Here is a 26,463-nt window from a genome sequence, read left to right as displayed (position 1 = left end):
TGTCAAAACTGACATTCTCATCATCCACTGATGCACTCTGTCACAAAATGCAGTTTTCAGCTCAGAAAGCTTGTTTCTGACATTCTAACAGCTCAATTAGAGCATTTTAGTAATGAACAGTGTTCTTTGTCAAAACTGACATTCTCATCATCCACTGATGCACTCTGTCACAAAATGCAGTTTTCAGCTCAGAAAGCTTGTTTCTGACATTCTAACAGTTCAATTAGAGCATTTTAGTAATGAACAGTGTTCTTTCTCAAAACTGACATTCTCATCATCCACTGATGCACTCTGTCACAAAATGCAGTTTTCAGCTCAGAAAGCTTGTTTCTGACATTCTAACAGCTCAATTAGAAAATTTTAGTAATGAACAGTGTTCTTTGTCAAAACTGACATTCTCATCATCCACTGATGCACTTTTTCAAAAAATGTAGTTCTCAGCTCAGAAATCTTGTTTCTGACATTCTAACAGCTCAATTAGAGCATTTCAGTAATATACGGTGTTCTTTGTCAATACTGACATTCTCATCATCCACTGATGCACTTTGTCACAAAATGCAGTTTGCAGCTCAGAAAGCTTGTTTCTGACATTCTAACAACTCAATTAGAGCATTTTAGTAATGAACAGTGTTCTTTGTCAAAACTGACATTCTCATCATTCACTGATGCACTCTGTCACAAAATGCAGTTTTCAGCTCAGAAAGCTTGTTTCTGACATTCTAACAGCTCAATTAGAGCATTTTAGTAATGAACAGTGTTCTTTGTCAAAACTGACATTCTCATCATCCACTGATGAACTGTGTCACAAAATGCAGTTTTCAGCTCAGCAAGCTTGTTTCTGACATTCTAACAGCTCAATTAGAGCATTTTAGTAATGAACAGTGTTCTTTGTCAAAACTGACATTCTCATCATCCTCTGATGGACATTGTCACAAAATGATTTTTTTAACCCAGGAAGCTTGTTTCTGTCATTCTAACAGCTCAATCAGAGCATTTTAGTAATGAAGAGTGTTCTTTGTCAAAACTGACATTCTCATCATCCACTGATGCACTTTGTCACAAAATGCAGTTTCTAGCTCAGAAAGCTTGTTTCTGACATTCTAACAGCTCAGTTAGAGCATTTTAATAATGAACAGTGTTCTTTGTCAATACTGACATTCTCATCATCCACTGATGCACTTTGTCACAAAATGTAGTTTTCAGCTCAGAAAGCTTGTTTCTGACATTCTAACACCTCAATCAGAGCATTTTAGTAATGAACAGTGTTCTTTTTCAAAACTGACATTCTCATCATCCATTGATGAACTGTGTCACAAAATGCAGTTTTCAGCTCAGCAAGCTTGTTTCTGACATTCTAACAGCTCAATTAGAGCATTTTAGTAATGAACAGTGTTCTTTGTCAAAACTGACATTCTCATCATCCTCTGATGGACATTGTCACAAAATGACTTTTTTAGCCCAGAAAGCTTGTTTCTCTCATTCTAACAGCTCAATCAGAGCATTTTAGTATGAAGAGTGTTCTTTGTCAAAACTGACATTCTCATCATCCACTGATGCACTCTGTCACAAAATGCAGTTTTCAGCTCACAAAGCTTGTTTCTGACATTCTAACAGCTCAATTAGAGCATTTTAGTAATGGACAGTGTTCTTTGTCAAAACTGACATTCTCATCATCCACTGATGAACTGTGTCACAAAATGCAGTTTTCAGCTCAGAAATCTTGTTTCTGACATTCTAACAGCTCAATTAGAGCATTTTAGTAATGAACAGTGTTCTTTGTCAAAACTGACATTCTCATCATCCACTGATGCACTCAGTCACAAAATGCAGTTTTCAGCTCAGAAAGCTTGTTTCTGACATCTAACAGCTCAATTGGAGCATTTTAGTTATGAACAGTGTTCTTTGTCAAAACTGACATTCTCATCATCCACTGATGAACTGTTTCACAAAATGCAGTTTTCAGCTCAGAAAGCTTGTTTCTGACATTCTAACAGCTCAATCAGAGCATTTTAGTAATGAAGAGTGTTCTTTGTCAAAACTGACATTCTCATCATCCACTGATGCACTTTGTCACAAAATGCAGTTTCCAGCTCAGAAAGCTTGTTTCTGACATTCTAAAAGCTCAATTAGAGCATTTTAGTAATGAACAGTGTTCTTTGTCAATACTGACATTCTCATCATCCACTGATGCACTCTGTCACAAAATGCAGTTTTCAGCTCAGAAAGCTTGTTTCTGACATTCTAACAGCTCAATTAGAGCATTTTAGTAATGAACAGTGTTCTTTGTCAAAACTGACATTCTCATCATCCACTGATGAACTGTTTCACAAAATGCAGTTTTCAGCTCAGAAAGCTTGTTTCTGACATTCTAACAGCTCAATCAGAGCATTTTAGTAATGAAGAGTGTTCTTTGTCAAAACTGACATTCTCATCATCCACTGATGCACTTTGTCACAAAATGCAGTTTCCAGCTCAGAAAGCTTGTTTCTGACATTCTAAAAGCTCAATTAGAGCATTTTAGTAATGAACAATGTTCTTTGTCAATACTGACATTCTCATCATCCACTGATGCACTTTGTCACAAAATGCAGTTTTCAGCTCAGAAAGCTTGTTTCTGACATTCTAACAGCTCAATTAGAACATTTCAGTAATGAACAGTGTTCTTTGTCAATACTGACATTCTCATCATCTACTGATGCACTTTGTCACAAAATGTAGTTCTCAGCTCAGAAAGCTTGTTTCTGACATTCTAAAAGCTCAATTAGAGCATTTTAGTAATGAACAGTGTTCTTTGTCAATACTGACATTCTCATCATCCACTGATGCACTTTGTCAGAAAATGCAGTTTTCAGCTCAGAAAGCTTGTTTCTGAGATTCTAACAGCTCAATTAGAGCATTTCAGTAATGAACAGTGTTCTTTGTCAAAACTGACATTCTCATCATCTACTGATGAACTGTGTCACAAAATGCAGTTTTCAGCTCAGAAAGCTTTTTTCTGAAATTCTAACAGCTCAATTAGAGCATTTTAGCAATGAACAGTGTTCTTTGTCAAAACTGACATTCTCATCATCCTCTGATGGACATTGTCACAAAATTATTTTTTTAGCCCAGGAAGCTTGTTTCTGTCATTCTAACAGCTCAATCAGAGCATTTTAGTAATGAAGAGTGTTCTTTGTCAAAACTGACATTCTCATCATCCACTGATGCACTGTGTCACAAAATGCAGTTTTCAGCTCAGAAAGCTTGTTTCTGACATTCTAACAGCTCAATTAGAGCATTTTAGTAATGAACAGTGTTCTTTGTCAAAACTGACATTCTCATCATCCACTGATGAACTGTTTCACAAAATGCAGTTTTCAGCTCAGAAAGCTTGTTTCTGACATTCTAACAGCTCAATCAGAGCATTTTAGTAATGAAGAGTGTTCTTTGTCAAAACTGACATTCTCATCATCCACTGATGCACTTTGTCACAAAATGCAGTTTCCAGCTCAGAAAGCTTGTTTCTGACATTCTAAAAGCTCAATTAGAGCATTTTTGTAATGAACAGTGTTCTTTGTCAATACTGACATTCTCATCATCCACTTGATGCACTCTGTCACAAAATGCAGTTTTCAGCTCAGAAAGCTTGTTTCTGACATTCTAACAGCTCAATTAGAGCATTTCAGTAATGAACAGTGTTCTTTGTCAAAACTGACATTCTCATCATCCTCTGATGGACATTGTCACAAAATGATTTTTTTAGCCCAGGAAGCTTGTTTCTGTCATTCTAACAGCTCAATCAGAGCATTTTAGTAATGAAGAGTGTTCTTCGTCAAAACTGACATTCTCATCATCCACTGATGCACTTTGTCACAAAATGCAGTTTCCAGCTCAGAAAGCTTGTTTCTGACATTCTAACAGCTCAATTAGAGCATTTTAATAATGAACAGTGTTCTTTGTCAATACTGACATTCTCATCATCCACTGATGCACTTTGTCACAAAATGTAGTTTTCAGCTCAGAAAGCTTGTTTCTGACATTCTAACACCTCAATCAGAGCATTTTAGTAATGAACAGTGTTCTTTGTCAAAACTGACATTCTCATCATCCACTGATGAACTGTGTCACAAAATGCAGTTTTCAGCTCAGCAAGCTTGTTTCTGACATTCTAACAGCTCAATTAGAGCATTTTAGTAATGAACAGTGTTCTTTGTCAAAACTGACATTCTCATCATCCTCTGATGGACATTGTCACAAAATGACTTTTTTAGCCCAGAAAGCTTGTTTCTCTCATTCTAACAGCTCAATAAGAGCATTTTAGTAAAGAAGAGTGTTCTTTGTCAAAACTGACATTCTCATCATCCACTGATGCACTCTGTCACAAAATGCAGTTTTCAGCTCAGAAAGCTTGTTTCTGACATTCTAACAGCTCAATTAGAGCATTTTAGTAATGAAGAGTGTTCTTTGTCAAAACTGACATTCTCATCATCCTCTGATGAACTTTGTCACAAAATGCAGTTTTCAGCTCAGAAAGCTTGTTTCTGACATTCTAACACCTCAATCAGAGCATTTTAGTAATGAAGAGTGTTCTTTGTCAAAACTGACATTCTCATCATCCACTGATGCACTCTGTCACAAAATGCAGTTTTCAGCTCAGAAAGCTTGTTTCTGACATTCTAACAGCTCAATTAGAGCATTTTAGTAATGAAGAGTGTTCTTTGTCAAAACTGACATTCTCATCATCCACTGATGCACTTTGTCACAAAATGCAGTTTCCAGCTCAGAAAGCTTGTTTCTGACATTCTAAAAGCTCAATTAGAGCATTTTAGTAATGAACAGTGTTCTTTGTCAAAACTGACATTCTCATCATCCTCTGATGGACATTGTCACAAAATTATTTTTTTAGCCCAGGAAGCTTGTTTCTGTCATTCTAACAGCTCAATCAGAGCATTTTAGTAATGAAGAGTGTTCTTTGTCAAAACTGACATTCTCATCATCCACTGATGAACTGTTTCACAAAATGCAGTTTTCAGCTCAGAAAGCTTGTTTCTGACATTCTAACAGCTCAATCAGAGCATTTTAGTAATGAAGAGTGTTCTTTGTCAAAACTGACTTTCTCATCATCCACTGATGCACTTTGTCACAAAATGCAGTTTCCAGCTCAGAAAGCTTGTTTCTGACATTCTAAAAGCTCAATTAGAGCATTTTAGTAATGAAGAGTGTTCTTTGTCAAAACTGACTTTCTCATCATCCACTGATGCACTTTGTCACAAAATGCAGTTTCCAGCTCAGAAAGCTTGTTTCTGACATTCTAACAGCTCAATCAGAGCATTTTAGTAATGAAGAGTGTTCTTTGTCAAAACTGACTTTCTCATCATCCACTGATGCACTTTGTCACAAAATGCAGTTTTCAGCTCAGAAAGCTTGTTTCTGACATTCTAACAGCTCAATTAGAGCATTTCAGTAATGAACAGTGTTCTTTGTCAAAACTGACATTCTCATCATCCACTGATGCACTCTGTCACAAAATGCAGTTTTCAGCTCAGAAAGCTTGTTTCTGACATTCTAACAGCTCAATTAGAGCATTTTAGTAATGAACAGTGTTCTTTGTCAAAACTGACATTCTCATCATCCACTGATGAACTGTTTCACAAAATGCAGTTTTCAGCTCAGAAAGCTTGTTTCTGACATTCTAACAGCTCAATCAGAGCATTTTAGTAATGAAGAGTGTTCTTTGTCAAAACTGACATTCTCATCATCCACTGATGCACTTTGTCACAAAATGCAGTTTCCAGCTCAGAAAGCTTGTTTCTGACATTCTAAAAGCTCAATTAGAGCATTTTAGTAATGAACAATGTTCTTTGTCAATACTGACATTCTCATCATCCACTGATGCACTTTGTCACAAAATGCAGTTTTCAGCTCAGAAAGCTTGTTTCTGACATTCTAACAGCTCAATTAGAACATTTCAGTAATGAACAGTGTTCTTTGTCAAAACTGAGTTTCTCATCATCCTCTGATGGACATTGTCACAAAATACATTTTTTAGCCCAGAAAGCTTGTTTCTGTCATTCTAACAGCTCAATTAGAGCATTTTAGTAATGAACAGTGTTCTTTGTCAAAACTGACATTCTCATCATCCACTGATGCACTTTGTCACAAAATGTAGTTCTCAGCTCAGAAAGCTTGTTTCTGACATTCTAACAGCTCAATTAGAGCATTTTAGTAATGAAAAGTGTTCTTTGTCAAAACTGACATTCTCATCATCCACTGATGCACTTTGTCACAAAATGTAGTTCTCAGCTCAGAAAGCTTGTTTCTGACATTCTAACAGCTCAATTAGAGCATTTCAGTAATGAACAGTGTTCTTTGTCAAAACTGACATTCTCATCATCTACTGATGAACTGTGTCACAAAATGCAGTTTTCAGCTCAGCAAGCTTGTTTCTGACATTCTAACAGCTCACTTAGAGCATTTTTGTAATGAACAGTGTTCTTTGTCAAAACTGACATTGTCATCATCCTCTGATGGACATTGTCACAAACTGATTTTTTTAGCCCAGAAAGCTTGTTTCTGTCATTCTAACAGCTCAATCAGAGCATTTTAGTAATTAAGAGTGTTCTTTGTCAAAACTGACATTCTCATCATCCACTGATGCACTCTGTCACAAAATGCAGTTTTCAGCTCAGAAAGCTTGTTTCTGACATTCTAACAGCTCAATTAGAGCATTTTAGTAATGAACAGTGTTCTTTGTCAAAACTGACATTCTCATCATCCACTGATGCACTCTGTCACAAAATGCAGTTTTCAGCTCAGAAAGCTTGTTTCTGACATTCTAACAGCTCAATTAGAAAATTTTAGTAATGAACAGTGTTCTTTGTCAAAACTGACATTCTCATCATCCACTGATGCACTTTTTCAAAAAATGTAGTTCTCAGCTCAGAAATCTTGTTTCTGACATTCTAACAGCTCAATTAGAGCATTTCAGTAATGTACGGTGTTCTTTGTCAAAACTGACATTCTCATCATCCACTGATGCACTGTGTCACAAAATGCAGTTTTCAGCTCAGAAAGCTTGTTTCTGACATTCTAACAGCTCAATTAGAGCATTTTAGTAATGAACAGTGTTCTTTGTCAAAACTGACATTCTCATCATCCACTGATGAACTGTTTCACAAAATGCAGTTTTCAGCTCAGAAAGCTTGTTTCTGACATTCTAACAGCTCAATCAGAGCATTTTAGTAATGAAGAGTGTTCTTTGTCAAAACTGACATTCTCATCATCCACTGATGCACTTTGTCACAAAATGCAGTTTCCAGCTCAGAAAGCTTGTTTCTGACATTCTAAAAGCTCAATTAGAGCATTTTAGTAATGAACAGTGTTCTTTGTCAATACTGACATTCTCATCATCCACTGATGCACTCTGTCACAAAATGCAGTTTTCAGCTCAGAAAGCTTGTTTCTGACATTCTAACAGCTCAATTAGAGCATTTCAGTAATGAACAGTGTTCTTTGTCAAAACTGACATTCTCATCATCCACTGATGCACTCTGTCACAAAATGCAGTTTTCAGCTCAGAAAGCTTGTTTCTGACATTCTAACAGCTCAATTAGAGCATTTTAGTAATGAAGAGTGTTCTTTGTCAAAACTGACATTCTCATCATCCACTGATGCACTTTGTCACAAAATGCAGTTTCCAGCTCAGAAAGCTTGTTTCTGACATTCTAAAAGCTCAATTAGAGCATTTTAGTAATGAACAATGTTCTTTGTCAATACTGACATTCTCATCATCCACTGATGCACTTTGTCACAAAATGCAGTTTTCAGCTCAGAAAGCTTGTTTCTGACATTCTAACAGCTCAATTAGAACATTTCAGTAATGAACAGTGTTCTTTGTCAAAACTGAGTTTCTCATCATCCTCTGATGGACATTGTCACAAAATGCATTTTTTAGCCCAGAAAGCTTGTTTCTGTCATTCTAACAGCTCAATTAGAGCATTTTAGTAATGAACAGTGTTCTTTGTCAAAACTGACATTCTCATCATCCACTGATGCACTTTGTCACAAAATGTAGTTCTCAGCTCAGAAAGCTTGTTTCTGACATTCTAAAAGCTCAATTAGAGCATTTTAGTAATGAACAGTGTTCTTTGTCAATACTGACATTCTCATCATCCACTGATGCACTTTGTCACAAAATGCAGTTTTCAGCTCAGAAAGCTTGTTTCTGAGATTCTAACAGCTCAATTAGAGCATTTCAGTAATGAACAGTGTTCTTTGTCAAAACTGACATTCTCATCATCTACTGATGAACTGTGTCACAAAATGCAGTTTTCAGCTCAGAAAGCTTGTTTCTGAAATTCTAACAGCTCAATTAGAGCATTTTAGCAATGAACAGTGTTCTTTGTCACAAAATTATTTTTTTAGCCCAGGAAGCTTGTTTCTGTCATTCTAACAGCTCAATCAGAGCATTTTAGTAATGAAGAGTGTTCTTTGTCAAAACTGACATTCTCATCATCCACTGATGCACTGTGTCACAAAATGCAGTTTTCAGCTCAGAAAGCTTGTTTCTGACATTCTAACAGCTCAATTAGAGCATTTTAGTAATGAACAGTGTTCTTTGTCAAAACTGACATTCTCATCATCCACTGATGAACTGTTTCACAAAATGCAGTTTTCAGCTCAGAAAGCTTGTTTCTGACATTCTAACAGCTCAATCAGAGCATTTTAGTAATGAAGAGTGTTCTTTGTCAAAACTGACATTCTCATCATCCACTGATGCACTTTGTCACAAAATGCAGTTTCCAGCTCAGAAAGCTTGTTTCTGACATTCTAAAAGCTCAATTAGAGCATTTTAGTAATGAACAGTGTTCTTTGTCAATACTGACATTCTCATCATCCACTGATGCACTCTGTCACAAAATGCAGTTTTCAGCTCAGAAAGCTTGTTTCTGACATTCTAACAGCTCAATTAGAGCATTTTAGCAATGAACAGTGTTCTTTGTCACAAAATTATTTTTTTAGCCCAGGAAGCTTGTTTCTGTCATTCTAACAGCTCAATCAGAGCATTTTAGTAATGAAGAGTGTTCTTTGTCAAAACTGACATTCTCATCATCCACTGATGCACTTTGTCACAAAATGCAGTTTTCAGCTCAGAAAGCTTGTTTCTGACATTCTAACAGCTCAATTAGAACATTTCAGTAATGAACAGTGTTCTTTGTCAAAACTGAGTTTCTCATCATCCTCTGATGGACATTGTCACAAAATGCATTTTTTAGCCCAGAAAGCTTGTTTCTGTCATTCTAACAGCTCAATTAGAGCATTTTAGTAATGAACAGTGTTCTTTGTCAAAACTGACATTCTCATCATCCTCTGATGGACATTGTCACAAAATGACTTTTTTAGCCCAGAAAGCTTGTTTCTCTCATTCTAACAGCTCAATAAGAGCATTTTAGTAAAGAAGAGTGTTCTTTGTCAAAACTGACATTCTCATCATCCACTGATGCACTCTGTCACAAAATGCAGTTTTCAGCTCAGAAAGCTTGTTTCTGACATTCTAACAGCTCAATTAGAGCATTTTAGTAATGAAGAGTGTTCTTTGTCAAAACTGACATTCTCATCATCCTCTGATGAACTTTGTCACAAAATGCAGTTTTCAGCTCAGAAAGCTTGTTTCTGACATTCTAACACCTCAATCAGAGCATTTTAGTAATGAAGAGTGTTCTTTGTCAAAACTGACATTCTCATCATCCACTGATGCACTCTGTCACAAAATGCAGTTTTCAGCTCAGAAAGCTTGTTTCTGACATTCTAACAGCTCAATTAGAGCATTTTAGTAATGAAGAGTGTTCTTTGTCAAAACTGACATTCTCATCATCCACTGATGCACTTTGTCACAAAATGCAGTTTCCAGCTCAGAAAGCTTGTTTCTGACATTCTAAAAGCTCAATTAGAGCATTTTAGTAATGAACAGTGTTCTTTGTCAAAACTGACATTCTCATCATCCTCTGATGGACATTGTCACAAAATTATTTTTTTAGCCCAGGAAGCTTGTTTCTGTCATTCTAACAGCTCAATCAGAGCATTTTAGTAATGAAGAGTGTTCTTTGTCAAAACTGACATTCTCATCATCCACTGATGAACTGTTTCACAAAATGCAGTTTTCAGCTCAGAAAGCTTGTTTCTGACATTCTAACAGCTCAATCAGAGCATTTTAGTAATGAAGAGTGTTCTTTGTCAAAACTGACTTTCTCATCATCCACTGATGCACTTTGTCACAAAATGCAGTTTCCAGCTCAGAAAGCTTGTTTCTGACATTCTAAAAGCTCAATTAGAGCATTTTAGTAATGAAGAGTGTTCTTTGTCAAAACTGACTTTCTCATCATCCACTGATGCACTTTGTCACAAAATGCAGTTTCCAGCTCAGAAAGCTTGTTTCTGACATTCTAACAGCTCAATCAGAGCATTTTAGTAATGAAGAGTGTTCTTTGTCAAAACTGACTTTCTCATCATCCACTGATGCACTTTGTCACAAAATGCAGTTTTCAGCTCAGAAAGCTTGTTTCTGACATTCTAACAGCTCAATTAGAGCATTTCAGTAATGAACAGTGTTCTTTGTCAAAACTGACATTCTCATCATCCACTGATGCACTCTGTCACAAAATGCAGTTTTCAGCTCAGAAAGCTTGTTTCTGACATTCTAACAGCTCAATTAGAGCATTTTAGTAATGAACAGTGTTCTTTGTCAAAACTGACATTCTCATCATCCACTGATGAACTGTTTCACAAAATGCAGTTTTCAGCTCAGAAAGCTTGTTTCTGACATTCTAACAGCTCAATCAGAGCATTTTAGTAATGAAGAGTGTTCTTTGTCAAAACTGACATTCTCATCATCCACTGATGCACTTTGTCACAAAATGCAGTTTCCAGCTCAGAAAGCTTGTTTCTGACATTCTAAAAGCTCAATTAGAGCATTTTAGTAATGAACAATGTTCTTTGTCAATACTGACATTCTCATCATCCACTGATGCACTTTGTCACAAAATGCAGTTTTCAGCTCAGAAAGCTTGTTTCTGACATTCTAACAGCTCAATTAGAACATTTCAGTAATGAACAGTGTTCTTTGTCAAAACTGAGTTTCTCATCATCCTCTGATGGACATTGTCACAAAATACATTTTTTAGCCCAGAAAGCTTGTTTCTGTCATTCTAACAGCTCAATTAGAGCATTTTAGTAATGAACAGTGTTCTTTGTCAAAACTGACATTCTCATCATCCACTGATGCACTTTGTCACAAAATGTAGTTCTCAGCTCAGAAAGCTTGTTTCTGACATTCTAACAGCTCAATTAGAGCATTTTAGTAATGAAAAGTGTTCTTTGTCAAAACTGACATTCTCATCATCCACTGATGCACTTTGTCACAAAATGTAGTTCTCAGCTCAGAAAGCTTGTTTCTGACATTCTAACAGCTCAATTAGAGCATTTCAGTAATGAACAGTGTTCTTTGTCAAAACTGACATTCTCATCATCTACTGATGAACTGTGTCACAAAATGCAGTTTTCAGCTCAGCAAGCTTGTTTCTGACATTCTAACAGCTCACTTAGAGCATTTTTGTAATGAACAGTGTTCTTTGTCAAAACTGACATTGTCATCATCCTCTGATGGACATTGTCACAAACTGATTTTTTTAGCCCAGAAAGCTTGTTTCTGTCATTCTAACAGCTCAATCAGAGCATTTTAGTAATTAAGAGTGTTCTTTGTCAAAACTGACATTCTCATCATCCACTGATGCACTCTGTCACAAAATGCAGTTTTCAGCTCAGAAAGCTTGTTTCTGACATTCTAACAGCTCAATTAGAGCATTTTAGTAATGAACAGTGTTCTTTGTCAAAACTGACATTCTCATCATCCACTGATGCACTCTGTCACAAAATGCAGTTTTCAGCTCAGAAAGCTTGTTTCTGACATTCTAACAGCTCAATTAGAAAATTTTAGTAATGAACAGTGTTCTTTGTCAAAACTGACATTCTCATCATCCACTGATGCACTTTTTCAAAAAATGTAGTTCTCAGCTCAGAAATCTTGTTTCTGACATTCTAACAGCTCAATTAGAGCATTTCAGTAATGTACGGTGTTCTTTGTCAAAACTGACATTCTCATCATCCACTGATGCACTGTGTCACAAAATGCAGTTTTCAGCTCAGAAAGCTTGTTTCTGACATTCTAACAGCTCAATTAGAGCATTTTAGTAATGAACAGTGTTCTTTGTCAAAACTGACATTCTCATCATCCACTGATGAACTGTTTCACAAAATGCAGTTTTCAGCTCAGAAAGCTTGTTTCTGACATTCTAACAGCTCAATCAGAGCATTTTAGTAATGAAGAGTGTTCTTTGTCAAAACTGACATTCTCATCATCCACTGATGCACTTTGTCACAAAATGCAGTTTCCAGCTCAGAAAGCTTGTTTCTGACATTCTAAAAGCTCAATTAGAGCATTTTAGTAATGAACAGTGTTCTTTGTCAATACTGACATTCTCATCATCCACTGATGCACTCTGTCACAAAATGCAGTTTTCAGCTCAGAAAGCTTGTTTCTGACATTCTAACAGCTCAATTAGAGCATTTCAGTAATGAACAGTGTTCTTTGTCAAAACTGACATTCTCATCATCCACTGATGCACTCTGTCACAAAATGCAGTTTTCAGCTCAGAAAGCTTGTTTCTGACATTCTAACAGCTCAATTAGAGCATTTTAGTAATGAAGAGTGTTCTTTGTCAAAACTGACATTCTCATCATCCACTGATGCACTTTGTCACAAAATGCAGTTTCCAGCTCAGAAAGCTTGTTTCTGACATTCTAAAAGCTCAATTAGAGCATTTTAGTAATGAACAATGTTCTTTGTCAATACTGACATTCTCATCATCCACTGATGCACTTTGTCACAAAATGCAGTTTTCAGCTCAGAAAGCTTGTTTCTGACATTCTAACAGCTCAATTAGAACATTTCAGTAATGAACAGTGTTCTTTGTCAAAACTGAGTTTCTCATCATCCTCTGATGGACATTGTCACAAAATGCATTTTTTAGCCCAGAAAGCTTGTTTCTGTCATTCTAACAGCTCAATTAGAGCATTTTAGTAATGAACAGTGTTCTTTGTCAAAACTGACATTCTCATCATCCACTGATGCACTTTGTCACAAAATGTAGTTCTCAGCTCAGAAAGCTTGTTTCTGACATTCTAAAAGCTCAATTAGAGCATTTTAGTAATGAACAGTGTTCTTTGTCAATACTGACATTCTCATCATCCACTGATGCACTTTGTCACAAAATGCAGTTTTCAGCTCAGAAAGCTTGTTTCTGAGATTCTAACAGCTCAATTAGAGCATTTCAGTAATGAACAGTGTTCTTTGTCAAAACTGACATTCTCATCATCTACTGATGAACTGTGTCACAAAATGCAGTTTTCAGCTCAGAAAGCTTGTTTCTGAAATTCTAACAGCTCAATTAGAGCATTTTAGCAATGAACAGTGTTCTTTGTCACAAAATTATTTTTTTAGCCCAGGAAGCTTGTTTCTGTCATTCTAACAGCTCAATCAGAGCATTTTAGTAATGAAGAGTGTTCTTTGTCAAAACTGACATTCTCATCATCCACTGATGCACTGTGTCACAAAATGCAGTTTTCAGCTCAGAAAGCTTGTTTCTGACATTCTAACAGCTCAATTAGAGCATTTTAGTAATGAACAGTGTTCTTTGTCAAAACTGACATTCTCATCATCCACTGATGAACTGTTTCACAAAATGCAGTTTTCAGCTCAGAAAGCTTGTTTCTGACATTCTAACAGCTCAATCAGAGCATTTTAGTAATGAAGAGTGTTCTTTGTCAAAACTGACATTCTCATCATCCACTGATGCACTTTGTCACAAAATGCAGTTTCCAGCTCAGAAAGCTTGTTTCTGACATTCTAAAAGCTCAATTAGAGCATTTTAGTAATGAACAGTGTTCTTTGTCAATACTGACATTCTCATCATCCACTGATGCACTCTGTCACAAAATGCAGTTTTCAGCTCAGAAAGCTTGTTTCTGACATTCTAACAGCTCAATTAGAGCATTTTAGCAATGAACAGTGTTCTTTGTCACAAAATTATTTTTTTAGCCCAGGAAGCTTGTTTCTGTCATTCTAACAGCTCAATCAGAGCATTTTAGTAATGAAGAGTGTTCTTTGTCAAAACTGACATTCTCATCATCCACTGATGCACTTTGTCACAAAATGCAGTTTTCAGCTCAGAAAGCTTGTTTCTGACATTCTAACAGCTCAATTAGAACATTTCAGTAATGAACAGTGTTCTTTGTCAAAACTGAGTTTCTCATCATCCTCTGATGGACATTGTCACAAAATGCATTTTTTAGCCCAGAAAGCTTGTTTCTGTCATTCTAACAGCTCAATTAGAGCATTTTAGTAATGAACAGTGTTCTTTGTCAAAACTGACATTCTCATCATCCACTGATGCACTTTGTCACAAAATGTAGTTCTCAGCTCAGAAAGCTTGTTTCTGACATTCTAAAAGCTCAATTAGAGCATTTTAGTAATGAACAGTGTTCTTTGTCAATACTGACATTCTCATCATCCACTGATGCACTTTGTCACAAAATGCAGTTTTCAGCTCAGAAAGCTTGTTTCTGAGATTCTAACAGCTCAATTAGAGCATTTCAGTAATGAACAGTGTTCTTTGTCAAAACTGACATTCTCATCATCTACTGATGAACTGTGTCACAAAATGCAGTTTTCAGCTCAGAAAGCTTGTTTCTGAAATTCTAACAGCTCAATTAGAGCATTTTAGCAATGAACAGTGTTCTTTGTCACAAAATTATTTTTTTAGCCCAGGAAGCTTGTTTCTGTCATTCTAACAGCTCAATCAGAGCATTTTAGTAATGAAGAGTGTTCTTTGTCAAAACTGACATTCTCATCATCCACTGATGCACTGTGTCACAAAATGCAGTTTTCAGCTCAGAAAGCTTGTTTCTGACATTCTAACAGCTCAATTAGAGCATTTTAGTAATGAACAGTGTTCTTTGTCAAAACTGACATTCTCATCATCCACTGATGAACTGTTTCACAAAATGCAGTTTTCAGCTCAGAAAGCTTGTTTCTGACATTCTAACAGCTCAATCAGAGCATTTTAGTAATGAAGAGTGTTCTTTGTCAAAACTGACATTCTCATCATCCACTGATGCACTTTGTCACAAAATGCAGTTTCCAGCTCAGAAAGCTTGTTTCTGACATTCTAAAAGCTCAATTAGAGCATTTTAGTAATGAACAGTGTTCTTTGTCAATACTGACATTCTCATCATCCACTGATGCACTCTGTCACAAAATGCAGTTTTCAGCTCAGAAAGCTTGTTTCTGACATTCTAACAGCTCAATTAGAGCATTTCAGTAATGAACAGTGTTCTTTGTCAAAACTGAGTTTCTCATCATCCTCTGATGGACATTGTCACAAAATACATTTTTTAGCCCAGAAAGCTTGTTTCTGTCATTCTAACAGCTCAATTAGAGCATTTTAGTAATGAACAGTGTTCTTTGTCAAAACTGACATTCTCATCATCCACTGATGCACTTTGTCACAAAATGTAGTTCTCAGCTCAGAAAGCTTGTTTCTGACATTCTAACAGCTCAATTAGAGCATTTTAGTAATGAAAAGTGTTCTTTGTCAAAACTGACATTCTCATCATCCACTGATGCACTTTGTCACAAAATGTAGTTCTCAGCTCAGAAAGCTTGTTTCTGACATTCTAACAGCTCAATTAGAGCATTTCAGTAATGAACAGTGTTCTTTGTCAAAACTGACATTCTCATCATCTACTGATGAACTGTGTCACAAAATGCAGTTTTCAGCTCAGCAAGCTTGTTTCTGACATTCTAACAGCTCACTTAGAGCATTTTTGTAATGAACAGTGTTCTTTGTCAAAACTGACATTGTCATCATCCTCTGATGGACATTGTCACAAAATGATTTTTTTAGCCCAGAAAGCTTGTTTCTGTCATTCTAACAGCTCAATCAGAGCATTTTAGTAATTAAGAGTGTTCTTTGTCAAAACTGACATTCTCATCATCCACTGATGCACTCTGTCACAAAATGCAGTTTTCAGCTCAGAAAGCTTGTTTCTGACATTCTAACAGCTCAATTAGAGCATTTTAGTAATGAACAGTGTTCTTTGTCAAAACTGACATTCTCATCATCCACTGATGCACTCTGTCACAAAATGCAGTTTTCAGCTCAGAAAGCTTGTTTCTGACATTCTAACAGCTCAATTAGAAAATTTTAGTAATGAACAGTGTTCTTTGTCAAAACTGACATTCTCATCATCCACTGATGCACTTTTTCAAAAAATGTAGTTCTCAGCTCAGAAATCTTGTTTCTGACATTCTAACAGCTCAATTAGAGCATTTCAGTAATGTACGGTGTTCTTTGTCAAAACTGACATTCTCATCATCCACTGATGCACTGTGTCACAAAATGCAGTTTTCAGCTCAGAAAGCTTGTTTCTGACATTCTAACAGCTCAATTAGAGCATTTTAGTAATGAACAGTGTTCTTTGTCAAAACTGACATTCTCATCATCCACTGATGAACTGTTTCACAAAATGCAGTTTTCAGCTCAGAAAGCTTGTTTCTGACATTCTAACAGCTCAATCAGAGCATTTTAGTAATGAAGAGTGTTCTTTGTCAAAACTGACATTCTCATCATCCACTGATGCACTTTGTCACAAAATGCAGTTTCCAGCTCAGAAAGCTTGTTTCTGACATTCTAAAAGCTCAATTAGAGCATTTTAGTAATGAACAGTGTTCTTTGTCAATACTGACATTCTCATCATCCACTGATGCACTCTGTCATAAAATGCAGTTTTCAGCTCAGAAAGCTTGTTTCTGACATTCTAACAGCTCAATTAGAGCATTTCAGTAATGAACAGTGTTCTTTGTCAAAACTGACATTCTCATCATCCACTGATGCACTCTGTCACAAAATGCAGTTTTCAGCTCAGAAAGCTTGTTTCTGACATTCTAACAGCTCAATTAGAGCATTTTAGTAATGAAGAGTGTTCTTTGTCAAAACTGACATTCTCATCATCCACTGATGCACTTTGTCACAAAATGCAGTTTCCAGCTCAGAAAGCTTGTTTCTGACATTCTAAAAGCTCAATTAGAGCATTTTAGTAATGAACAATGTTCTTTGTCAATACTGACATTCTCATCATCCACTGATGCACTTTGTCACAAAATGCAGTTTTCAGCTCAGAAAGCTTGTTTCTGACATTCTAACAGCTCAATTAGAACATTTCAGTAATGAACAGTGTTCTTTGTCAAAACTGAGTTTCTCATCATCCTCTGATGGACATTGTCACAAAATGCATTTTTTAGCCCAGAAAGCTTGTTTCTGTCATTCTAACAGCTCAATTAGAGCATTTTAGTAATGAACAGTGTTCTTTGTCAAAACTGACATTCTCATCATCCACTGATGCACTTTGTCACAAAATGTAGTTCTCAGCTCAGAAAGCTTGTTTCTGACATTCTAAAAGCTCAATTAGAGCATTTTAGTAATGAACAGTGTTCTTTGTCAATACTGACATTCTCATCATCCACTGATGCACTTTGTCACAAAATGCAGTTTTCAGCTCAGAAAGCTTGTTTCTGAGATTCTAACAGCTCAATTAGAGCATTTCAGTAATGAACAGTGTTCTTTGTCAAAACTGACATTCTCATCATCTACTGATGAACTGTGTCACAAAATGCAGTTTTCAGCTCAGAAAGCTTGTTTCTGAAATTCTAACAGCTCAATTAGAGCATTTTAGCAATGAACAGTGTTCTTTGTCACAAAATTATTTTTTTAGCCCAGGAAGCTTGTTTCTGTCATTCTAACAGCTCAATCAGAGCATTTTAGTAATGAAGAGTGTTCTTTGTCAAAACTGACATTCTCATCATCCACTGATGCACTGTGTCACAAAATGCAGTTTTCAGCTCAGAAAGCTTGTTTCTGACATTCTAACAGCTCAATTAGAGCATTTTAGTAATGAACAGTGTTCTTTGTCAAAACTGACATTCTCATCATCCACTGATGAACTGTTTCACAAAATGCAGTTTTCAGCTCAGAAAGCTTGTTTCTGACATTCTAACAGCTCAATCAGAGCATTTTAGTAATGAAGAGTGTTCTTTGTCAAAACTGACATTCTCATCATCCACTGATGCACTGTGTCACAAAATGCAGTTTTCAGCTCAGAAAGCTTGTTTCTGACATTCTAACAGCTCAATTAGAGCATTTTAGTAATGAACAGTGTTCTTTGTCAAAACTGACATTCTCATCATCCACTGATGCACTTTGTCACAAAATGCAGTTTCCAGCTCAGAAAGCTTGTTTCTGACATTCTAAAAGCTCAATTAGAGCATTTTAGTAATGAACAGTGTTCTTTGTCAATACTGACATTCTCATCATCCACTGATGCACTCTGTCACAAAATGCAGTTTTCAGCTCAGAAAGCTTGTTTCTGACATTCTAACAGCTCAATTAGAGCATTTCAGTAATGAACAGTGTTCTTTGTCAAAACTGACATTCTCATCATCTACTGATGAACTGTGTCACAAAATGCAGTTTTCAGCTCAGCAAGCTTGTTTCTGACATTCTAACAGCTCACTTAGAGCATTTTTGTAATGAACAGTGTTCTTTGTCAAAACTGACATTGTCATCATCCTCTGATGGACATTGTCACAAAATGATTTTTTTAGCCCAGAAAGCTTGTTTCTGTCATTCTAACAGCTCAATCAGAGCATTTTAGTAATGAAGAGTGTTCTTTGTCAAAACTGACATTCTCATCATCCACTGATGCACTCTGTCACAAAATGCAGTTTTCAGCTCAGAAAGCTTGTTTCTGACATTCTAACAGCTCAATTAGAGCATTTTAGTAATGAACAGTGTTCTTTGTCAAAACTGACATTCTCATCATCCACTGATGCACTCTGTCACAAAATGCAGTTTTCAGCTCAGAAAGCTTGTTTCTGACATTCTAACAGTTCAATTAGAGCATTTTAGTAATGAACAGTGTTCTTTCTCAAAACTGACATTCTCATCATCCACTGATGCACTTTGTCACAAAATGCAGTTTTCAGCTCAGAAAGCTTGTTTCTGACATTCTAACAGCTCAATTAGAAAATTTTAGTAATGAACAGTGTTCTTTGTCAAAACTGACATTCTCATCATCCACTGATGCACTTTTTCAAAAAATGTAGTTCTCAGCTCAGAAATCTTGTTTCTGACATTCTAACAGCTCAATTAGAGCATTTCAGTAATGTACAGTGTTCTTTGTCAAAACTGACATTCTCATCATCCACTAATGCACTTTGTCACAAAATGCAGTTTGCAGCTCAGAAAGCTTGTTTCTGACATTCTAACAACTCAATTAGAGCATTTTAGTAATGAACAGTGTTCTTTGTCAAAACTGACATTCTCATCATCCACTGATGCACTCTGTCAAAAAATGCAGTTTTCAGCTCAGAAAGCTTGTTTCTGACATTCTAACAGCTCACTTAGAGCATTTTAGAAATGAACAGTGTTCTTTGTCAAAACTGACATTCTCATCATCCTCTGATGGACATTGTCACAAAATGATTTTTTTAGCCCAGGAAGCTTGTTTCTGTCATTCTAACAGCTCCATCAGAGCATTTTAGTAATGAAGAGTGTTCTTTGTCAAAACTGACATTCTCATCATCCACTGATGAACTGTGTCACAAAATGCAGTTTTCAGCTCAGAAAGCTTGTTTCTGACATTCTAACAGCTCAATTAGAGCATTTTAGTAATGAACAGTGTTCTTTGTCAAAACTGACATTCTCATCATCCACTGATGCACTTTGTCACAAAATGTAGTTCTTAGCTCAGGAAGCTTGTTTCTGACATTCTAACATTTCAATTAGAGCATTTCAGTAATGAAGAGTGTTCTTTGTCAAAACTGACATTCTCATCATCCACTGATGAACTGTGTCGCAAAATGCAGTTTTCAGTTCAGCAAGCTTGTTTCTGACACTCTAACAGCTCAATTAGAGCATTTTAGTAATGAACAGTGTTCTTTGTCAAAACTGACATTCTCATCATCCACTGATGAACTGTGTCACAAAATGCAGTTTTCAGCTCAGAAAGCTTGTTTCTGACATTCTAACAGCTCAATTAGAGCATTTCAGTAATGAACAGTGTTCTTTGTCAAAACTGACATTCTCATCATCTACTGATGAACTGTGTCACAAAATGCAGTTTTCAGCTCAGAAAGCTTGTTTCTGACATTCTTACAGCTCAATTAGAGCATTTTAGCAAAGAACAGTGTTCTTTGTCAAAACTGACATTCTCATCATCCACTGATGCACTTTGTCACAAAATGCAGTTTCTAGCTCAGAAAGCTTGTTTCTGACATTCTAACAGCTCAGTTAGAGCATTTTAATAATGAACAGTGTTCTTTGTCAATACTGACATTCTCATCATCCACTGATGCACTTTGTCACAAAATGTAGTTTTCAGGTCAGAAAGCTTGTTTCTGACATTCTAACACCTCAATCAGAGCATTTTAGTAATGAACAGTGTTCTTTGTCAAAACTGACATTCTCATCATCCAATGATGAACTGTGTCACAAAATGCAGTTTTCAGCTCAGCAAGCTTGTTTCTGACATTCTAACAGCTCAATTAGAGCATTTTAGTAATGAACAGTGTTCTTTGTCAAAACTGACATTCTCATCATCCTCTGATGGACATTGTCACAAAATGACTTTTTTAGCCCAGAAAGCTTGTTTCTCTCATTCTAACAGCTCAATCAGAGCATTTTAGTATGAAGAGTGTTCTTTGTCAAAACTGACATTCTCATCATCCACTGATGCACTCTGTCACAAAATGCAGTTTTCAGCTCAGAAAGCTTGTTTCTGACATTCTAACAGCTCAATTAGAGCATTTTAGTAATGGACAGTGTTCTTTGTCAAAACTGATATTCTCATCATCCACTGATGAACTGTGTCACAAAATGCAGTTTTCAGCTCAGAAATCTTGTTTCTGACATTCTAACAGCTCAATTAGAGCATTTTAGTAATGAACAGTCTTCTTTGTCAAAACTGACATTCTCATCATCCACTGATGCACTCAGTCACAAAATGCAGTTTTCAGCTCAGAAAGCTTGTTTCTGACATCTAACAGCTCAATTAGAGCATTTTAGTTATGAACAGTGTTCTTTGTCAAAACTGACATTCTCATCATCCACTGATGAACTGTTTCACAAAATGCAGTTTTCAGCTCAGAAAGCTTGTTTCTGACATTCTAACAGCTCAATCAGAGCATTTTAGTAATGAAGAGTGTTCTTTGTCAAAACTGACATTCTCATAATCTACTGATGAACTGTTTCACAAAATGCAGTTTTCAGCTCAGAAAGCTTGTTTCTGACATTCTAACAGCTCAATTAGAGCATTTTAGCAATGAACAGTGTTCTTTGTCAAAACTGACATTCTCATCATCCTCTGATGGACATTGTCACAAAATGATTTTTTTAGCCCAGGAAGCTTGTTTCTGTCATTCTAACAGCTCAATCAGAGCATTTTAGTAATGAAGAGTGTTCTTTGTCAAAACTGACATTCTCATCATCCACTGATGCACTTTGTCACAAAATGCAGTTTCCAGCTCAGAAAGCTTGTTTCTGACATTCTAACAGCTCAATTAGAGCATTTTAATAATGAACAGTGTTCTTTGTCAATACTGACATTCTCATCATCCACTGATGCACTTTGTCACAAAATGTAGTTTTCAGCTCAGAAAGCTTGTTTCTGACATTCTAACACCTCAATCAGAGCATTTTAGTAATGAACAGTGTTCTTTGTCAAAACTGACATTCTCATCATCCACTGATGAACTGTGTCACAAAATGCAGTTTTCAGCTCAGCAAGCTTGTTTCTGACATTCTAACAGCTCAATTAGAGCATTTTAGTAATGAACAGTGTTCTTTGTCAAAACTGACATTCTCATCATCCTCTGATGGACATTGTCACAAAATGACTTTTTTAGCCCAGAAAGCTTGTTTCTCTCATTCTAACAGCTCAATAAGAGCATTTTAGTAAAGAAGAGTGTTCTTTGTCAAAACTGACATTCTCATCATCCACTGATGCACTCTGTCACAAAATGCAGTTTTCAGCTCAGAAAGCTTGTTTCTGACATTCTAACAGCTCAATTAGAGCATTTTAGTAATGAAGAGTGTTCTTTGTCAAAACTGACATTCTCATCATCCTCTGATGAACTTTGTCACAAAATGCAGTTTTCAGCTCAGAAAGCTTGTTTCTGACATTCTAACAGCTCAATCAGAGCATTTTAGTAATGAAGAGTGTTCTTTGTCAAAACTGACATTCTCATCATCCACTGATGCACTCTGTCTCAAAATGCAGTTTTCAGCTCAGAAAGCTTGTTTCTGACATTCTAACAGCTCAATTAGAGCATTTTAGTAATGAAGAGTGTTCTTTGTCAAAACTGACATTCTCATCATCCACTGATGCACTTTGTCACAAAATGCAGTTTCCAGCTCAGAAAGCTTGTTTCTGACATTCTAAAAGCTCAATTAGAGCATTTTAGTAATGAACAGTGTTCTTTGTCAATACTGACATTCTCATCATCCACTGATGCACTTTGTCACAAAATGCAGTTTTCAGCTCAGAAAGCTTGTTTCTGACATACTAACAGCTCAATTAGAACATTTTAGTAATGAACAGTGTTCTTTGTCAAAACTGACATTCTCATCATCCACTGATGCACTTTGTCACAAAATGTAGTTCTCAGCTCAGAAAGCTTGTTTCTGACATTCTAACAGCTCAATCATAGCATTTTAGTAATGAAGAGTGTTCTTTGTCAAAACTGACATTCTCATCATCTACTGATGAACTGTGTCACAAAATGCAGTTTTCAGCTCAGAAAGCTTGTTTCTGACATTCTAACAGCTCAATTAGAGCATTTTAGCAATGAACAGTGTTCTTTGTCAAAACTGACATTCTCATCATCCTCTGATGGACATTGTCACAAAATGATTTTTTTAGCCCAGGCAGCTTGTTTCTGTCATTCTAACAGCTCAGTTAGAGCATTTTAATAATGAACAGTGTTCTTTGTCAATACTGACATTCTCATCATCCACTGATGCACTTTGTCACAAAATGTAGTTTTCAGCTCAGAAAGCTTGTTTCTGACATTCTAACACCTCAATCAGAGCATTTTAGTAATGAACAGTGTTCTTTGTCAAAACTGACATTCTCATCATCCACTGATGAACTGTGTCACAAAATGCAGTTTTCAGCTCAGCAAGCTTGTTTCTGACATTCTAACAGCTCAATTAGAGCATTTTAGTAATGAACAGTGTTCTTTGTCAAAACTGACATTCTCATCATCCTCTGATGGACATTGTCACAAAATGACTTTTTTAGCCCAGAAAGCTTGTTTCTCTCATTTTAACAGCTCAATCAGAGCATTTAGTAATGAAGAGTGTTCTTTGTCAAAACTGACATTCTCATCATCCACTGATGCACTTTGTCACAAAATGCAGTTTCTAGCTCAGAAAGCTTGTTTCTGACATTCTAACAGCTCAGTTAGAGCATTTTAATAATGAACAGTGTTCTTTGTCAATACTGACATTCTCATCATCCACTGATGCACTTTGTCACAAAATGTAGTTTTCAGGTCAGAAAGCTTGTTTCTGACATTCTAACACCTCAATCAGAGCATTTTAGTAATGAACAGTGTTCTTTGTCAAAACTGACATTCTCATCATCCATTGATGAAATGTGTCACAAAATGCAGTTTTCAGCTCAGCAAGCTTGTTTCTGACATTCTAACAGCTCAATTAGAGCATTTTAGTAATGAACAGTGTTCTTTGTCAAAACTGACATTCTCATCATCCTCTGATGGACATTGTCACAAAATGACTTTTTTAGCCCAGAAAGCTTGTTTCTCTCATTCTAACAGCTCAATCAGAGCATTTTAGTATGAAGAGTGTTCTTTGTCAAAACTGACATTCTCATCATCCACTGATGCACTCTGTCACAAAATGCAGTTTTCAGCTCAGAAAGCTTGTTTCTGACATTCTAACAGCTCAATTAGAGCATTTTAGTAATGGACAGTGTTCTTTGTCAAAACTGATATTCTCATCATCCACTGATGCACTTTGTCACAAAATGCAGTTTCCAACTCAGAAAGCTTGTTTCTGACATTCTAAAAGCTCAATTAGAGCATTTCAGTAATGAACAGTGTTCTTTGTCAAAACTGACATTCTCATCATCTACTGATGAACTGTGTCACAAAATGCAGTTTTCAGCTCAGAAAGCTTGTTTCTGACATCTAACAGCTCAATTAGAGCATTTTAGTTATGAACAGTGTTCTTTGTCAAAACTGACATTCTCATCATCCACTGATGAACTGTTTCACAAAATGCAGTTTTCAGCTCAGAAAGCTTGTTTCTGACATTCTAACAGCTCAATCAGAGCATTTTAGTAATGAAGAGTGTTCTTTGTCAAAACTGACATTCTCATCATCCACTGATGCACTTTGTCACAAAATGCAGTTTCCAACTCAGAAAGCTTGTTTCTGACATTCTAAAAGCTCAATTAGAGCATTTCAGTAATGAACAGTGTTCTTTGTCAAAACTGACATTCTCATCATCTACTGATGAACTGTGTCACAAAATGCAGTTTTCAGCTCAGAAAGCTTGTTTCTGACATTCTAACAGCTCAATTAGAGCATTTTAGCAATGAACAGTGTTCTTTGTCAAAACTGACATTCTCATCATCCTCTGATGGACATTGTCACAAAATGATTTTTTTAGCCCCGGAAGCTTGTTTCTGTCATTCTAACAGCTCAATCAGAGCATTTTAGTAATGAAGAGTGTTCTTTGTCAAAACTGACATTCTCATCATCCACTGATGCACTTTGTCACAAAATGCAGTTTCCAGCTCAGAAAGCTTGTTTCTGACATTCTAACAGCTCAATTAGAGCATTTTAATAATGAACAGTGTTCTTTGTCAATACTGACATTCTCATCATCCACTGATGCACTTTGTCACAAAATGTAGTTTTCAGCTCAGAAAGCTTGTTTCTGACATTCTAACACCTCAATCAGAGCATTTTAGTAATGAACAGTGTTCTTTGTCAAAACTGACATTCTCATTATCCACTGATGAACTGTGTCACAAAATGCAGTTTTCAGCTCAGCAAGCTTGTTTCTGACATTCTAACAGCTCAATAAGAGCATTTTAGTAAAGAAGAGTGTTCTTTGTCAAAACTGACATTCTCATCATCCACTGATGCACTCTGTCACAAAATGCAGTTTTCAGCTCAGAAAGCTTGTTTCTGACATTCTAACAGCTCAATTAGAGCATTTTATTAATGAAGAGTGTTCTTTGTCAAAACTGACATTCTCATCATCCACTGATGCACTCTGTCTCAAAATGCAGTTTTCAGCTCAGAAAGCTTGTTTCTGACATTCTAACAGCTCAATTAGAGCATTTTAGTAATGAAGAGTGTTCTTTGTCAAAACTGACAGTCTCATCATCCACTGATGCACTTTGTCACAAAATGCAGTTTCCAGCTCAGAAAGCTTGTTTCTGACATTCTAAAAGCTCAATTAGAGCATTTTAGTAATGAACAGTGTTCTTTGTCAATACTGACATTCTCATCATCCACTGATGCACTTTGTCACAAAATGCAGTTTTCAGCTCAGAAAGCTTGTTTCTGACATACTAACAGCTCAATTAGAACATTTTAGTAATGAACAGTGTTCTTTGTCAAAACTGACATTCTCATCATCCACTGATGCACTTTGTCACAAAATGTAGTTCTCAGCTCAGAAAGCTTGTTTCTGACATTCTAACAGCTCAATCATAGCATTTTAGTAATGAAGAGTGTTCTTTGTCAAAACTGACATTCTCATCATCTACTGATGAACTGTGTCATGGTTCTCGTGGTGAGACACAGAGAGAGGACCCAGGTGCAGACAGCGGGTAAGGGGTTAACAAATAATTTAATAAATAATAAAACAAAGACCCACGAGGGGGTAACAGAACAAAACATGGATACATAACATGACAGGACTAAGACTAACTACACTGAAACAAAACTTAAAATAACTCTTTGACATAAACTACACATGACTAAACTAACATAACACGGGAACTCACCACACAAACCACAATGAACCAGCACAAGACAGAAGACACAAGGGCATTAAATAAGGGAGCAAATCAAGAGGGAAACAGGTGTAGGCATTAATCAATAACGAGGTAACAAGAGGATGGGAACAATGACGAGACCGGAGAGATTATGGAAGGCCATAAGAACAATAATTGTCTCTCTCCACACTTAACATGAGGTTCTGTCATGATCCTGCCACTAAACCAAGAGAAACATGACATGATGCAGCAGAATCATGACATAAGCCTCTCCTA

The sequence above is a fragment of the Barbatula barbatula genome (assembly GCF_947034865.1).
Source record: "Barbatula barbatula genome assembly, chromosome: 19".
Classification (NCBI taxonomy): Eukaryota; Metazoa; Chordata; class Actinopteri; order Cypriniformes; family Nemacheilidae; genus Barbatula; species Barbatula barbatula.
This window is presented reverse-complemented; position numbering follows the sequence as displayed.